At 51.5% G+C, this 18,624-nt stretch overlaps 1 protein-coding gene across 3 annotated transcripts in view; it reads right to left on the reverse strand.

Moving 5' to 3' along the window:
* The window catches only part of LOC137659552 (protein TANC1-like), a 67,864-nt gene that overhangs the window by 48,828 nt on the left and 412 nt on the right, over nt 1-18,624 (reverse strand). The window lies entirely within an intron of this gene.

An 18,624-nucleotide genomic window follows, 5' to 3' on the forward strand; every position in this document is an offset into this window, starting at 1 on the left:
TCTTCTCTGCTTCCAGCTGCAACACTCAAGCAGACCTTCCTTTGACGGGGGACCAGCGATACCTAAGGAAGGCCACTCCTACAAAAGACTGTCAACATAACTGGATTCCCCCGCCGGGAAGGGCGGCACCGCTTCGCTACGGGAAGCGGCGGTGTTCTTCCAACCTAAGGGTTCTCCTGGGGTTGAAGAGTCACCACTCTTGCTCAACCGATCCCCTGGCTAGATCGATCGAGAAGAAGCTTCATGCAGAGATTGAGGAGTGGAAGAAGGAAGTTGAGTTTTCTTAAGACTTTGAGGATGACCCCAAAGGTCAGTACTGTAAACATCAAGTAAATTGGCTGTACTGTACATACAGCAAAAAAACAATCATAACAAAGGGTCTGATGGATTTCACACAGTCTTAGTAGGGTTGATAAGCTTGACTGTGAGCGAATTGCCAAATAGGATGTGGTAGAAATATACTTGGGAGAAGCATTGGATATATCTTATATAGTACTGTAAATGCATTTTGAAATAGTGGAACAAAACCTTCCATTGCCTTGTCATTAGACTGATAGTTTGACATGATTTACCTATGCTTTACATTCTTATATTATCAGATAGCAGTAACTGATACAATGTGATTATAAAATACAGTACTGCATAATGTTTAGTATTATGAGAACCATCCACTGAGGTTCGGGAAAATAATTAATCGAACACTATCACTAAGCATTTACTCGTTTATCTGTATACAGAGGTGTTTTACACTCAATAATAGGCACAAGCCATAAAAAGTACAAAATTGAAAAAAAGAAATGTATTTTTCTCCTAGCTATACAAACCCAAGTCATTTAAATAGGTTACTCCTAGTCTCATCTCTACGACCAGACAATAAAAATGACAAATTCGTAGATAATTTGTATTTTTCCTAATTATATAAACCTTAGCTATTTACATGGGGTAATTACTTCAGCGTAGCTGAATGACGAGCCATAAGAATTTTAACGAGGGTTTACTATCCTGCCGCTAGTTAGCGGGGGGTAGGGAGGGGTAGCTAGCTACCCCCCCCCTCACACACACCGGTGAATGCTTCACTTTGCTTAGAGGTAGGACTTATCCCGGGGGACAGGGCTGGCGGGCAAATATGTGTAAATAGCTAAGGTTTGTATAGTTAGGAAAAATACAAATTACTGTATCTACGAATTTGTCATTTGTTCCGTAACTGAAATACAAACCACACTATTTACATGGGGTGACTCAACCCTTAGGTAGGGAGGTAAGTCCTTGCCATACTGGCTTTGGCTTGCCCGGGGACTCAAAATTCGAGTGTGTAAGTACTCAAGAAATAAGGAGTCCCTGCTCCTCGCTAGCATGCTGTGAAACTGCTGCGGCCTACATAAGCTGTGTGTGAAGGTGAGAAGTGACTCGTCCTAGGAAGTTGACCTGGAGTTCTTCAGATGCAAATCTAGGCTAAGACTCTCCCAATACCACCTCGTCAGGGTATGGGGACATGACAGTATTACACTTAATACTAGGAACACAAGGGAGCATGGCTTACCTGCAGTGGTTTGAGGTCAGCTGTGCAGAGAACCCAGGATGCTGCTTTCTCCAAGGGAGGAGAGGATGAAGAAAAGAATAAGGGCCAGACAGATCTTTTCATTCACGCAGACTAAAACCGGGTAACAATGCCCTCAACCTTCTGCTACTTGTCCATTAAGGAACCTGAGGTTAGACCAGCTGTTGTGCAGCCACCACAGGGCCGATAGAGAACGTATCGAGCCTCCTGTGTGTCACGTCTTGCAGGTAGTGAGCCGTGAAGGTGGTCTGACGCTTCCACACCCCAGCTTGAAGGACCTGCGTCACTGAATAATTTTTCTTGAAGGCCAGGGACGTAGCTATGCCCTTGACATCATACGCTCTAGGGCGACGTGACGGAGAAGGGTCAAGATTCAAGACCGTATGTATTACCTTGCGAATCCAGGCCGAGATAGTATTCCTGGTGACCCTCCTCTTCGTCTTCCCGGTGCTCACGAACAGGTCTCGCACCCGGGGACAAACTGCAGCTGCTCTTTTAAGATACAACCTCAGACTCCTCACTGGGCACAGTAGGAGATGGTCTGGGTCATCTGTTACAGAACGGAGATTTGAAACCTGGAAAGTCGAACCTAGGGTCTGGCACTCCCGGATTCTGAGTCTTGGCAACAAACTCAGGGACGAAGCTGAACGTTACCTCCCCCCATCCCCTTGAATGGGCGATGTCGTACGAGAGACCATGTAGCTCACTGACTCGCTTGGCCGAGGCCAATGCTAGCAGGAAAACCGTCTTCCAGGTAAGGTGGCGATCTGAAGCCTGGCGTAATGGTTCATAGGGAGGTCTCTTCAGAGACCTGAGAACTCGAACCACGTTCCATGGAGGGTCTCACTTCCGACTGAGGGCAGGTAAGTTCATAACTCTGTATGAGAAGGGGAAGTTCCAGCGAGGAAGAAATGTCCATTCCTTTAAGCCTGAAGGCAAGACTTAAGGCTGAGCGATAGCCTTTCACTGCCAAGACTGAAAGGTGCATTTCCTCCCGCAAATACACGAGGAACTCCGCTATTGCTGGAATAGTGGCATCGAGGGGAGAGATACCCCTTCCACGACACCAACCCCAGAAGACTCGCCATTTCGCCTGGTAGACACCTGCGGATGACTTTCGCAGGTGACCAGACATCCTGTTCACAACTTGTTGCGAAAATCCTCTCTCCGTGAGGAGATGCTAGATAGTCTCCATGCGTGAAGTCGAAGCGAAGCCACGGCTTTGTGGAAGATGTTGGCGTGTGGTTGTTTGAGTAGCTCGTGACGTGGAGGGAGTTCTCTCAGACCCTCCGTGAGGAGTTGCAGAAGGTCCGGGAACCATTCTGCGTGATGCCATAGCGGAGCTATCAGGGTCATTGAAAGATTGACCGATATTCTGGTCTTGTTAAGCACCCTCCTCATCAGACAGAACGGGGGAAAGGCGTACACATCGACGTTGTCCCACCGTTGTTGGAAGGCATCCTGCCAGAGAGCCTTGGGGTCTGGGACCGGGGAGCAGTACAGCGGGAGCTTGAAGTTCAGCGCTGTAGCGAACAGATCCAGCGTCGGGGAACCCCACAAAGTGAGGGCTTTGTTGGCTACTTGAGGATCCAAAGACCACTCGGTACTCACTATATGCGTCGCTCTGCTCAAACTGTCGGCGAGCACATTCCTTTTGCCTGGAATGAAGCGAGCCGCTAGTGTGATCGAGTGGACTTCGGACCATCTCAGAATCTCTACTGCAAGATGGGATAGCTGTTCTGAAAAGGTACCTCCCTGCTTGTTGATATAAGCCACCACCGTGGTGTTGTCGCTCATTACCACCACAGAGTGGCCCGCCAGGACTTGGTGGAACTTCTGAAGTGCCAGGAACACAGCCTTCATTTCTAGTAGGTTTATGTGAAGGTACTTTTCTGATTCTGACCACAGGCCTGAGGTCCTGTGGTTCAGGACGTGGGCCCCCCACCCTTTCTTTGATGCGTCCGAGAACAACATCAAATCCGGGGGAAGGACGAAAAGATCCACTCCCTTTCGTAGGTTCTCGTCCGCCACCCACCACTGGAGGTCCGTCCGTTCCGCAGGACCCACAGGGACCAAAGTGTCCGGGGAATCATGACCTTGATTCCACCGGGACTTGAGTCGCCACTGGAGAGATCTCATTCTGAGGCGACCGTTGGGAACGAGATGGGCCAGGGAGGAGAGGTGGCCGAGGAGACGCAGCCACATTTGGGCTGGGAGTTCTTCTCGATTGAGGAAAGGCCTCGCGACCTTCCTCAGCCTTGCTATCCTGTCGTCTGATGGGAAGGCTTTGTGGTGATTGGTGTCTATAACCATGCCTAGATATACTGTACCAGTTTCTGAGAGGGCTGCAGAGAGGACTTCTCGAGATTTACCATGATCCCTAGATCCTGGCAAACTTCGAGGAGCTTGTCTCGGTGGCGAAGAAGGGTTGCCTCCGAGTCCGCTAAGATCAGCCAGTCATCCAGATAACGGAGGAGACGGATGCCGATCCTGTGAGCCCACGAAGATATCAGGGTAAACACTCTGGTGAACACCTGAGGGGCTGTGGAGAGACCGAAACACAGCACCTTGAACTGGTAGATCTTGTTGTCTAGGCAAAATCTTAGGTACTTCCTTGAAGACGGATGGACTGGGATCTGGAAGTACGCGTCCTTCAGGTCCAGTGTACACATGAAGTCTTGTGGTCTCACTGCAAGTCTGACCGTGTCTGCCGTCTCCATACTGAACGGAGTTTGTTTGACAAACCCGTTCAGGGTTGAGAGGTCGATGACTGGTCTCCAGCCTCCAGATGCCTTTCTCACAAGAAGGGTTGCCTCCGAGTCTGCTAGGATCAGCCAGTCGTCCAGATAACGGAGGAGACGGATGCCGATCCTGTGAGCCCACGAAGATATCAGGGTGAACACTCTGGTGAACACCTGAGGGCCTGTGGAGAGACCGAAACACAGCACCTTGAACTGGTAGATCTTGTTGTCTAGGCAAAATCTTAGGTACTTCCTTGAAGACGGATGGACTGGGATCTGGAAGTACGCTTCCTTCAGGTCCAGTGTACACATGAAGTCTTGTGGTCTCACTGCAAGTCTGACTGTGTCTGCCGTCTCCATACTGAACGGAGTCTGTTTGACAAACCCGTTCAGGGTTGAGAGGTCGATGACTGGTCTCCAGCCTCCAGACGCCTTTCTCACAAGAAAGAGTCGACTGTAGAAGCCTGGGGACCCGTCTACATCCTCCTGGAGAGCATCCTTCTTCAACATGGTCTGGACTTCTGCCCAAAGGGCTTGCCCTCTTGCCGATCCCATGGCAAGAGAGCTCAACGACACTGGATTCGCTGTCAGGGGAGGTAGAGAAGCTGTGAACGGGACGTGATAACCCTGAGCGATTACGGAAATCATCCAGGTATCTGCCCCGAGTTGCTGCCACCTTGCCGCGCAACTTTGTAGGCATCCCCCCACTGGTGGACATGCAGGGGGACTGCCAACCCTAGCGTTTACGGCCTCGGCCGTTTCCTCTAGGGGTCTTGCCTCCCCTGGAGGACTTCTTGCTCCTGCTCTTGGCAGGAAAGGGCTGACACACCTTCGGCTTTGCTGCAGTAGTCTTCTTCGTGTCCTTAGCCGGACGGGGCTGTTGGGCCGCTGGAGGTTTGTAGGGCCTCGATGTCAGGGCCCTATGGATGAGGGAATCCTGGTTGGACTTCCCTCACCTCTCAGCGGTAAGCTCCACGTCCTTAGGCTCAAACAAACTCTTACTGAGCACGGAAGAGTGTCTGAGCCTGCTAACATCCAAACTGGGAACCTTCTGGTGGAATCTCTCAGCCACAGTGTCCCGTCGTTTGAGAATCGTATTGGCCCACAAGCTCGAGACTTGGTGGGCCAGAAACTCGATGGTCCGCGTGCCTGAGAGCAAGAAAGTCTCCAGTGCCTTCCTGGTGCTTTCTTTGGAGAGGTCCTCAGACCGCACCAGGATGCCCAGAGACCCCAGCCAGATGTCAAGCCACGAAGTTGCCTGCATGGCACACTTAGCGACCTTCTCCTGGCTTAGGATCTCAGTAGCTGAGTAGGACACGTGCCGGTTGGAGAGTCTCTCTAGAGGGACTCCCCCTGTGAGTTCTTACACGGAGTGGTGAATCGGAAGACCCAAACAAGACTCCTCAAGGATCTCAAAGTACCTCCTCTGATGGACTCGAGGAGGAGGGAGGAGCTTGTTACCGGCGCTGGATCTGCTGGAGGAGGCAAGCTCAGAGAGCTGGCCCTCGACCTTGTCCCTGGCACTCTTCATCCCCTGAGACCAGGGCAAAGCTGCACTGGCCCTAGAGGGTTTCTGGGTGCCGTAGACACGGTCCAAGACCGTGTCCTTACCCTCATGAGGAAGAATCTCTGGGTCTGGGATCCCGTTGAGGTTCCTCATGAGGGTCAGGACTTGCCAGAACGCGTGTTCTGACTCTTGTTGCTCTCCTCCTGAAGGACTGGCAGCAAAGTCTCCTGTCCCCAGTGGCTCTTCCTGGGGGAACACGTGGACATCCTTGGAAGGTCTAGATGGCTCCTGTCTGATCCTTGTTGACGACTTGGGGATAGTCTTAAGAGTCCTTCGGTTCCCTCCTGGGAGGGATACAGGACTTGAGTAATGATGGGGTGGAAACCCCTGGACGAGAAGACTTCTCAGGGAGAGGCGGAGTTTCCCCCATTGGTGCGATGGGGGAACGGTCCGGCTCGTCCGACTCTCCTGAGGATGGGTAATCCTCATCCGCAGGGGAGGGAGAGAAAGTCAAGGGGGGGGGGGGAAGGAGCCTTGCGCAAGGATCTGCAAGGAAACAAAATAGTCCTTGGAGGTGTTTCCACAGGAGGGACTCCTCTCTTCCTCTTCAGGGGGGGAGGAAGCCGCCACTGATTTGTGACCCACGTCAGAGAGGACGGGCTTCATCGCCTGCACAAGAGCTCTGACCAGGGTCCTGAACCAGGGCTGCTGGCTGACAGTCGCGCTGTCAGACACTCCCTCTGGAGGGAAGGGAGTTCGATCCCTTGGAGAAGTCGACAAATGCGAGTTCGCCTGAGAAGCTGAAACAAAAGAGTCCTTAGACCTGTCCGGGAACCGCCCCTCCTCCGGCGAGCGCGCTGTTCTGCGCTTGCGGGGAGGGAAACGAGACGATGACTAATCCGCCTGGCGACGCTCGCGCTGGAGGTCGCGCGATGGGCCCTGACCAGGATCGCGCACGAAAGGATCGCGTGAGCCAGGAATCTCGCGCTCGCGCGGGCGTGAGAGGTTGGTGGAGCGGGCGTGAGAGGTTGGTGGAGCAGGCGTGAGAGGTTGGTGGAGTGGGCATGAGAGGTTGGTGGAGCGGGCGCGGTGGCGCGTAGGCGAGGCCACAGGCGCGTGGGCGCGATGGCGCGCAGGAGATGGTGTGGGCGCATGGGCGCGGGAGCGAGCAGGAGATGGAGCGGGCGCGCCTAGGAGATGGCGAGGGCGTGTGGCGCGCAAGAGCTGGAACGTGAGGAGGCTGGATGCGAGGGCGCGCAGCATCCTGATGCGGCACTGACGGGCGCGAGAGGGCAGTGGCGCATGGGCGTGTATCCGGAAGAACCGGGCGAGAGCGCAGGTTCAGGATAGCGCGAGGGTGGGTTCGCACGTTGGAGTGTAGGTGGGCACTGCTCCGAAAGAACAGGCATATTAACCTGTGGGCGCGCTGGTGTGCGCTGCAGCGGTAGGCGAGCAGGGCGCACGGATGGATTAGGGCGCACAGGTGTGCGCTGGAGGGTTGCCTTGAGAACTGGAACCTGGCGCGCAACCGGAGCGTCACGCGCGGCTGGAACGCGTGCAGGGTCGCGCGGTCTGGAAGGAGAGTCCTGGGGTGCCTGTGAGCGCCCGTGCGCTAGCTTAGGCACCTCCTGGACTGCGCGCTGTGATATAGAAGCGCGCTGGCGCGTTGGCGAGCGCGCGTGCGCTGTAACTGGAACTGCGCGCGATGGGCGCGCTTCGCGCCTAACTCCAGACGGGCGCTGCGAGTCCAGAGGTACCTGTGAGCGCCTGTGCGCTAACGTAGGAGCCTCTTGGACTGCGCGCGACGAGGCAGGAACCGGGGAACACTGGGGCGCAGGTGGGCGCGTGTGCACAGGTGGGCACTGGCGTGCTGGGTCAGGAACTGCTGGCGGGCGCCGGGGCGCAGAAGGATGTGGGCACGCAGGGGAACCCTGGCGCGTAACAGGAACAGGGGCGCGCACGCGCGCAGGTGAGCACTGTGGCGCTAAGACTGGAACAGCGGCAGCAGCAGCAGGAGGGCACGCAGGTAGAACCTGGCGCTTGAGGGCAAGAGGCGCGGATTTGCGCTCAGGGCCCTTAAGCCCCGAAGGGCCCGGTACCTGCGCAGTGGCAGGATCAGGTGGCGCGTAACGCACATCCGCATCGTCGAAAGGTGACGGCAGGTCAGCAGGTCTGGAGGGAGACTGGTCACCGGGTCCCGAAGGACGACCATCATCCGAAGGGAATCGCGAACGATCCCCGGAGAGGTCTAAGGTGGTTGCTAGCAGGATCGGCGAACGGCGAGTCGTCTCCTCCGCAGAGGACTGTGGTGACGACAAGCCGAAGAGGCGCCTCCTAACTCCCTTATGAGGGGAAGGAAGGCCTCTACGGCGAAGGGGAGGATGAGCCTCCGCCTTATACGCCAACGAGGGGCCGTGGGGTCAGCAGGCTGACCACCATAGGGCCTCCGCAGAGGAGTCTCTGTAAGTGAACTCCCCCGGTGGGGGAGAATCACCGGCAGGAGAGACCGTAGGACTTAGATCCTCCCTCGAAAGGTGTTCGGAAGGGGAATCTAAGCCTTCAGCTACCTCAGCAACAGGAACGGGGGTTTGGCTAGACCCACGAGATGCCTCCGTCACAACAACGTCAACAACAGACAGAGGATCTATCCCAGCTGTAGTTGGCGATTGTTTGACAGCTGCACTAAGTTTGATCATGTCAAACAGGGCTTCCCTGGAGGGCGAACCCTGCAGCCCCAAGGAAGCCCAAAGCTGCAACAAATCATGATTAAACACAGGTAAATCAATATTCAAATCCTCCTCCGGGGGAGGAGGGGCAGCCGCCTCGCTATGGGAGGCAACTACCTCTCCCGCACCCCGGGATCGGTCAACAGCAGTACGGTCTACGCTACCACTCGCCGGCCTCTCGGAAGAGACCGCTCGAGGGGGAGCTTCGGAGGAGGAAAGGGCTACAGAAGAAGTCCTGGAATTTTCTCTCTTCAAAGAAGCCTCTGAAGGAGAAAGATCCCTTTTAGACTTTTTCTTCCGGCACCGGGCAAACCTCTCCCACTGGGAGGTAGACCACTCCCTACATTCCATACTTACATTACCACTATCACACCGTTGGCCCCTACAGTGAGGACACAAGGTTTGGGGATCGGTGTTGACCGCCGACATAAAGGTCCCACAAGGGAGGCCGGGAAGTCCAGGGCATGTACGCATAGTCAGTAGAGGCCAACTTCAAACACAGTGGAAAACAAAAAGCAAAAACAGATTAAATATGGCAGTCAAAGCGAGGGAGAGAGCAGACAGGTCTGTTCTCTGCTCGAGCCAAAAGTAAAGTGAAGCCTTCACTGGTGTGTGTGAGGAGGGGGGGGTAGCTAGCTACCCCTCCCTATCCCCCGCTAACTAGCGGCGGGGTAGTGAACCCTCATTAAAATTCTTATGGCTCGTCATTCAGCTACGCCTAAGTAATTACCCCATGTAAATAGCGTGGTTTGTATTTCAATTACGGAACAAATGACAAATTCGTAGATAATTTGTATTTTTCCTAACTATACAAACCTTAGCTGTTTAAAGTGGGTAATTACTTTCGGCGTAGCTGAAAGGACAACCCATTAAAATTTAACGAGGGTTTGCTACCGCTAGTTAGCGGGGGGTAGGGAGGGTAGTTAGCTACCCTCCCCCCTCAAACACCTGTGTTGTAAGCTCACTTTGCTTAGAGGTAGGACTTCATGGGGGACAGGGCTGGTGAGCAAGTTTTATTAAATAGCTAAGGTTTGTATAGTTGGGAAAAATACAAATTATCTACCAATTTGTCATTTGTTCCGTAACTGGAATACAAACCACGCTATTTAAAGTGGGTGACTTAACCCTTAGGAAGGGTGGAATAAGTCCCAGCCATACTGGCTTTGGCTTTGCCCGGGGACTCATTATCTGAGTGTGTCAGCACTCAACAATAAAGAGTCCCTGCACCTTGCTCGCACCTTGCAATGCAAGGGCTGCGGCCAACGTAAGCTGTGTGGGAAGGAAAAAAGTGTGACTCGTCCTAGGAAGTTGACCTGAAGTTCTTTAGATAGAAACTTTAGGCTAGGACTCTCCCAATACCACCTCGTCAGGGTATGGGGACGCGACAGTATTAACTTAATACTAGGAACACAAGGGAACATGGTTTACCTGCAGTGGTTTGAGGTCAGCTGTGCAGAGAACCCAGGATGCTGCTTTCCCCAAGAGAGGGGAGGATGAAGAAAAGAATAAGGGCCAGACATACCTTTTCTTTCATGCAGACTAAAACCGGGTAACAATTCCCTCAACCCTCTGCCACTTGTCCATTAAGGAGCCTGAGGTTTAAACCAGCTGTTGTGCAGCCACCACAGGGCCAATAGAGAACGTATCGAGCCTTCTGTGGGTCACGTCTTGCAGGTATTGGGCTGTGAAGGTCGTTTGACGCTTCCAGACCCCGGCTTGTAGAACCTGCGTCACTGATGAGTTCTTCTTGAAGGCCAGGGAGGTAGCTACTCCCCTGACATCATGAGCTCTAGGACGACGTGATGGAGGAGGGTCAGGATTCAGGGACAGATGGATTGCCTTTCGAATCCATGGTGAGATGGTGTTCTTGGTAACCCTCCTCTTCGATCTCCCAGTGCTAACAAACAAAGCCTGCACTTTGGGACGAATTGCAGCTGTTCTCTTCAGGTATAGCCTCAGACTCCTTACTGGGCACAGTAGGAGATGGTCTGGGTCATCTGTTACAGAACGAAGACTCGAAATCCGGAAGGAGTCGAAGCGAGGGTCCGGCACTCCCGGATTCTGAGTCTTAGCAATAAACTCAGAGACGAAGCTGAACGTTACCTCCCCCCATCCCCTTGAATGGGCGATGTCATACGAGAGACCATGAAGTTCGCTAACTCGCTTGGCTGACGACAAAGCTAGTAGGAACACCGTCTTCCAAGTCAGGTGGCGATCTGAAGCCTAGTGTAATGGTTCGTAGGGAGGTCTCTTAAGAGACCTGAGAACTCGAACCACGTTCCATGGAGGAGGTCTCACTTCCGACTGAGGGCAGGTAAGTTCATAACTACGTATGAGTAGGGAAAGTTCTAGCAAAGAAGAAATGTCCACTCCTTTGAGCCTGAAGGCTAGACTTAAGGCTGAGCGATAGCCTTTCACTGCCGAGACTGAAAGGCGCATTTCTTCTCGCAAGTACACGAAGAACTCTGCTATTGCTAAAATAGTGACATCGAGTGGAGAGATACCCTTTCCACGACACCAACCACAGAAAACTCTCCACACACTGACTTTCGCAGGTGTCCAGACATCCTTTCCGCAACTTGTTGCGAAAATCCTCTCTCTGCGAAGAGATGCTGGATAGTCTCCAGGCGTGAAGCCGAATCGAAGCTACGGCTTTGTGAAAGATGTTGGCGTGTGGTTGTTCGAGTAGCTCGTGTCGCGGAGGGAGTTCTCTCGGAGGCTCCATAAGGAGTTGCAGAAGGTCCGGGAACCATTCCGCGTGATGCCACAGCGGAACTATGAGAGTCATCGAGAGGTTGACCGATAGTCTGGTCTTGTTGAGTACCCTCCTCATCAGACAGAAAGGTGTATACGTCAATGTTGTCCCACCATTGTTGGAAAGTATCTTGCCAGAGAGCCTTGGGGTCCGGGACTGGGGAGCAGTACAGCGGCAGTTTGAAGTTCAACGCTGTCGCGAACAGATCCACAATCGGGGAACCCCACAAAGTCAGGACTTTGTTGGCTACTTGAGGATCCAAAGACCACTCGGTACTCACTATCTGAGATGCTCTGCTCAGACTGTCGGCGAGCACATTCCTTTTGCCCGGAATGAAGCGAGCCAAAAGTGGAATCGAGTGGACTTTGGTCCATCTCAGTATCTCTACTGCAAGATGGGATAGCTATTCTGAAAAGGTACCTCCCTGCTTGTTGATATAAGCCACTACTGTGGTGTTGTCGCTCATCACCACCACAGAGTGACCCGCCAGGTGCTGTTGGAACTGTTGAAGGGCCAGAAAAATGGCCTTCATTTCTAGCAGATTTATATGGAGGCACTTTTCTGATTCTGACCACAGGCCTGAGGTCCTGTGGTTCAGGACGTGGGCCCCCCACCCTTTCTTTGAGGCGTCCGAAAACAGCATCAAATCCAGGGGGAGGACGAGAAGATCCACTCCCTTTCGTAGGTTCTCGTCTGCCACCCACCACTGAAGGTCCGTCCGTTCCGCGAGACCCATAGGGATCAAGACGTCTGGGGAATCATGCCCTTGATTCCACCGGGACTTGAGTCGCCATTGCAGGGATCTCATTCTGAGACGACCGTTGGGAACTGGACGGACCATGGATGAGAGATGGCCGAGGAGACGTAACCATGATTGGGCTGGGAGTTTGTTTCGTCTGAGGAAAGGACTTGCGACCTTCCTCAGCCTTGCTATCCTGTTGTGGAGATTGGTGTCCAATATCATGCCTAGATATACCAGTCTTTGGGTAGGAAGCAGAGAAGACTTCTCGAGATTTACCATGATCCCCAGATCTTGGCAAATCCCCAGAAGTTTGTCTCAGTGTCGAAGAAGGGTTGACTCCGAGTCTGCTAAGATCAGCCAGTCGTCCAGATAACGGAGGAGACGGATGCCGATCTTGTGTGCCCACGAAGATATCAGGGTGAACACTCTGGTGAAAACCTGAGGTGCTGTTGAGAGACCGAAACACAGCACCTTGAACTGGTAGATCTTGTTGTCTAGGCTGAATCTTAGGTACTTCCTTGAAGACGGATGGATTGGGATCTGGAAGTACGCGTCCTTCAGATCCAGTGTGCACATGAAGTCTCGCGGTCTCACTGCGAGTCTGACCGTGTCTGCCGTCTCCATGCTGAACGGGGTCTGCTTGACAAACCTGTTCAGAGCTGAGAGGTCGATGACTGGTCTCCAGCCTCCAGACGCCTTCTTTACAAGAAAGAGTCGACTGTAGAAGCCTGGGGACCCGTCGACGACCTCTTGGAGAGCGTCCTTCTTCAACGTGGTCTCGACTTCTGCCCAAAGGGCTTGCCCTCTTGCCAATTCCATGGCAAGAGAGCTCAACGACACTAGATTCGCTGTCAGGGGAGGTAGTGATGTTATGAACGGGACGCGATATCCTTGGCTGATCACGGAGATCGCGATGAAGATGACCTGACTGCGCGTCGTACTGCAGGATCCTGTGTGGGAATGCGCTGTGGATCGCGCTGGGCATCGATAGGCCATTGCCTAGCTCGGGAGGCGATCGCTCGGGCGTGTGGGCGCGTGGGCGATGGCGAGCGGGCGAGGGTGCGTGTTGGCGCGTAGGAGAGGGCGCGCGTTGGCGCGTGGGCGAACGATGGCACGCAGGAGAAGGAGCTCGTGGGCGCGCAGGCGACAGGGTGCGTAGGCGTCAGGGCGCGTGAGCGCGTAGGTGAAGGGGCACGTTGGCGCGTTGGTGCGCGTTCCGGAGACCTCGGATGGAGTGCAGCCACAGGATCCTAAAGGGCCCGTAAGGGCGAAGCCGTAGGGCGCGCACATGCGGGGGGAGTATCCCTAGCGCGAGGGCACGCAGGAGGGCGCTCATCAGGAACAGAAGTTCTGGCACTGGGCGCGTGGGCGCGCGATGGAGACTACGGGCGATGGCGTGTAGGCGAAGGATGGCGAGCAGGCGAGGTCCGATGGCGCGTCGGCGATCGTGGAGGAGAGCGCTGGCGAGCAGGGGAGGAAGAAGACTTCCCTTTGGAGCCCTGATCCGAAGATCGAGGGCGAGCAGGCGAGCGATGACGAGCAGGCAAGCGATGGCGAGCAGGAGAGCGCTGACAAGCGGGAGAGCGCTTACGAGCAGGAGAGCGCTGGCGCACAGGAGATCGGTGATGATCAGGAGAGCGCTGACGAGCAGGAGACCGAGGGCGTCCATGGCGTGCATCAGGCTGAGGGCGCGCAGAGGTCCGTTGGCGAGCAGGAGATCGTGGGCGCGTAGTCTCTGGAACTGCAGGGTGAACAGGAGATTGTGGGCGTGCAGGAGAGCGCTGGCGAGGTGAGACTGCAACCGGAGGGCACTTGCGCGCAGTAGTGTGCTGGCGCGCAGGCAAACGTTGGCGCACGGGGAAACCTGGCGCTTAGGGGACTTACACACAATGTGTGAAAGCCCCTTTTGCCCCGAAGGGACCGGTGCTCGTTGGAAAACGGGATGGGTGGGCGCCCACAGCGCGTCAGCAGCTAGGAAAGGTGAGGGCAGGTCAGCAGGTCTGGCAGGCGAAGGAGATCGCGAACGATCTGCGGAGAGGTCCAGGTCCAAAGAAGTAGCAGGAACGGTAGGTGAAGGACGAGGTTCCTCTGCAGGGGACTGCGAGGATGAAAATCCGAAGAGGCGCCTCCTAACACCCTTGTGAGGAGAAGGAAGACCTCGGCGACGAAGAGGAAGGCGAGCCTTACGTCGGATACGTCGTCTGGAAGCAGCAGGTAAACCAACGGAAGTCCTCCGAAGAGGAGTCTCTGTCAGTGAACTCTCCCGGGGGGGAGAATTACCCGCAGGAGAGACCGTTGGACTTAGTTCCTCCCTCGAAGGATGTTCGGAGGGGGGAGCTAAGCCTTCAGCTACAACAGGAGCAGGGGTTTGAACACTCTCATTGGAAGCCTCTGCCACAACAGCCTCGACAATAGACAGAGGGTCAACCTCTGCTACCGCCGGTGACTGTTTGACAGCTGCTCCCAACCTCATCATGTCAAACAGGGCTTCCTTGGCGGGCGAACCCTGAAGCCCCAAGGAAGCCCAAAGCTGCAAAAGATCATCATTATTAACATCAGGAGAAATAATTAAATCCTCCCCCGGGGGAGGAGGAGGAGCTGCCTCGCTATGGGAGGCAACTCCCTCTCCCAAACCCCGAGATCGGACAACAGTACGGCCTACGCTACCACTCGACGGCCTCTCGCGAGAAGCCGACCGAGTGGGAGCTTCGGAGGAGGTTTGGGCTATGGAAGAAGAGTCCTTAGGATTTTCCTTCTTCAAAGAAACCTTTGAAGGAGAAATATCCCGTTTGGACTTTTTCTTCCGGCGCCGGGAAAACCTCTCCCACTGGGAGGTAGGCCACTCCCTACATTCAATACATACGTTATCACTCTCACACCGATGACCCCTACAATAAGGGCATAAGGTGTGTGGATCCGTGTCGATTGAAGACATGAAGGTCCCACAAGGGCGGTCAGGTAACCCAGGGCACTTGCGCATTGTAGAGGCCAACTTCACAACACTGTCGTGTAGGCGAGGGTGACAGCGGACACGTCCGACTAGCCCCCCAGCCGATAGCAAAGTGGGCTTACAACACAGGTGTGTGAGGGGGAAGGGTAGCTAACTACCCTCCCTACCCCCCGCTAATTAGCGGTGGGGTAGTAAACCCTCGTTAAATTTTAATGGGTCGTCCTTTCAGCTACGCCGAAAGTAATTACCCACTTTAAATAGCGTGGTTTGTATTCCAGTTACGGAACAAAGGAGGGTTTGATTGCATCATAATTGGTTGCTAAGCAACCCCACTGCATGGCAGCATGAATGACTATGTCACTTATCCTCTGGTCGTGTATTGTATCATAGCTAGTACATCTAATGTCATACGTTCATGCCCCGGCCATGACGGCGCCCTTGTGGCACCTTCATGAGTCAAGTTGATGTTGACCCACATCCTGTTTGCATCTCATGCCATGACAAGGGATGTTATGTGGAATCTCCATGCAAGTACTTGTAGGGAGTGGCCATCCTCCCAATGAGAGAGATATCTTTCTTGATGCAAGAAGCAAACTAGAAGAGATCGTTCTCATTCCTCGTCAACTTTGCCCTACTATTAAGAAGCCTCAGTTGATAACCACCAACAAGCTGGTTTACACAACCCTAAAGCCATGAGCTATTCGAACAACAAACTCATTGCTTTGCCTAGCCACCCTCACTCTAGTGCTCTGTCTAATGTTTGTAATGCTTCAAACTTTACACGTACTCCAGAACGGCAAGAGGTTTATTTTTTTAGATGAATCTTCTTTACAGGTTCAAGGATGGAAAAGGGCACTATAAACTTTTCCCCCTTCTCCAAGAGTAACACCCCCATCTGAAGCAGATAACTTTCACCTTTATTAAATATCGTAGCTGCAGTCCTCGTAGAAGGCGCACCAAATGGCCTACCATGAAGAAATCCTTCTCCTCTCACAGGTCGAGTTCAGAAAAAGAACTGCCTGTTTCTCCCTTGCATTTTCCTAGAGGTAGTCACTGTTATGCTAGGAGTGAGCTGGACTCCTCCCAGTCTTTCTCCGCCTATTCTTCTCTCCATTCACTGAATGTCGCAACGGAAGGGAAGGACGTTCGAGGAAAAGTAAAGAATTCAAACGTAACTTTTAAGGTAGAACAAATTACCTGTATCCCAAAATTGGAACCACCACTTAACCATGATATGATGACTCTCTGGAGAACCTCGGTGCGCACAGGCATGAGCTCAACTGATGTAGTCCCCACTCAAGGTCCTGAAGTCTGGTTCGGAAACATCACACTTTATTAAGATCATGAGTTTAATCATTGTTTGCATGGCTTAGATGAGCCTCCTCACGCACAAACCATTAATAGGCAGTGTGCGATTGATTCCATCTTTCTCCCAATCTCAAAGTTCTAGACATAAGTTTGATGTGGCACACTCTAACCATACTAGACATCCTGGACTTATCTAATGACTTATTCAACTTGTGTTCCACCTATTTCCGATACGGTACAGTGTTACTGCGGGCAGTTCGACTCCTGCCTCATTTAATTGTTGAGCATTGATTCAAGCAGATGCAAGAAACACTCGCTGGGATACCAATGTGACAAAACTTATCAAAATCCTTTGTTCGTGGTTCTTTCTGTATCATGCAGAATATGTAACGATAGTTTTCCTGGGGTGTGTATAATAGCAATTTTTGGGTCTGGAATGGATTAATTCCATTCTCAATAAATTTGGACATTAAAATAAGTTGTCAACATAAGTGTTTTTCAAATGAGTCTAATCTTCAATTCTATTAAAAATATGTAGTTTCAGAGATACAGGGTCCCCTATAGGGTATAACCAAACTTGACTGCCTGCATTAAACCTAACCCAAGGTACAGGGTCTTCTTTACATTTAGAAGGCACGGTATGAGTGGGGGATTGTTCACCTCGTTCCAAATCCTGTCTCCTTGTTTCCTTATGTCATCTAAGATGTTGTATCACTTTGAAAACCCTTCAATTGGGCTAGGCATATTATCCATACCATATTCAGGATAATTAGTTGCAGATGGTAAGAAAAAATTTAATATCCTCATTTGGCTTAAACTGTAATTATACTGGGGCAGCGTCCCAAGTCAGGTAAGGCAATGAAGTAAAAGTTAGGATGGAGTCAATTTCTGTTTTCCCATGGTCAAATTAGATGGGGGACCAAGGGTCGGAAAGCCCCTCTCCTCTGATAAGCATTGTGTACTAGGTTAGGTTACATTAGGTTAGGTTATGAATATAACGGTACTGTTCAGAAATACTGTACAGTACTTCAACGTACAATTTTTCTAGGTTTGAGTTAAGGGGGAAATGTACGATTATAACATTTGTTAGTGCTGGCGTAATGGGTAAAATATTTCACAGGTGTAGTCAAGATAATTTAGAATGCAAGCTTGTTACAATATCAGTTTTACAAATATTTGCATGACTGTTACTGATAATGCATGTGAACTACAATGTACATTTTTTCAACTGATCAAGCTGTAATTCATATATATTTGTCAATTTTGACAAAACACTACTTCTAATTTTTTTCTCATGTCAGAGAAAAATCTATTTGAGGGCAGGATGTGAATCATAGTTAATTACCGTATGATACCTTAATCTCACGTCATTTATATGAACCATATTTTTCCAAATGGTTATCTGGTGTTTGTTATGCATTTCTGTCCATTACTATTGCTGCAAATCACTTGTTTATGGTGATGACCGATGACCACCCAAAACCCAGGTTTCCCAATGAGGGAACCCCATAATTGTTAGTACAAGGGGAGACATGAAAACTCATGGACTGGGGGTTTGCCCCAATATTCATAGTCAGAGATAAAATACAAGATAATGAATAGAAAAAACTATATTTGGCTAGAAATTAGAATATATATTACATATCTTTTTAATGCTAAGGGTAAAAACGAATGGTTTTTTGCCCAGGAGATAAGAAATTAGAAGCAACATAGGGTTCAAGACTCGATTTATGAATTTGGGCCTGTGAGGCCATTTAAGTCAAATGCAACAAGGAGGGAGCTATATAATTACACTATATTGATTGTGTTTGAGTGATTGATTTGAGGATTTCTGGCATCCTGACATAGTTATTATTATTATTACTAGCCAAGCTACAACCCCAGTTGGAAAAGCAAGATGCTATAAGCCCAAGAGCTCCAATTGGGAAAATAGCCCAGTGAGGAAAGGAAATAAATAAATAATGAGAACAAATTAACAATAAATCATTCTAAAAACATTAACGTCAAAGATATGTCATATATAAACTATTAACAAGTCAAAACTGATGTCATACATAAACTATAAAAACTTATGTCAGCCTGTTCAACATAAAAACATTTGCTGCAACTTTGAACTTTTGAAGTTCTACTGATTCAACTACCCGATTAGGAAGATCATTCCACAACTTGGTCACAGCTGGAATAAAGCTTCTAAAGTACTGTGTAGTATTGAGCCTCATGATGGAGAAGGCCTGGCTATTAGAATTAACACTATGAAGTGGGGTTAAGAAGAGATATGATACCGAGGAGGAAAATAAGCGAGAACAGGGGTAAAATAGGATATAAAGCAAGTGCTAC

Source organism: Palaemon carinicauda, chromosome 20, assembly GCF_036898095.1.
Source record: "Palaemon carinicauda isolate YSFRI2023 chromosome 20, ASM3689809v2, whole genome shotgun sequence".
Lineage (NCBI taxonomy): Eukaryota > Metazoa > Arthropoda > Malacostraca > Decapoda > Palaemonidae > Palaemon > Palaemon carinicauda.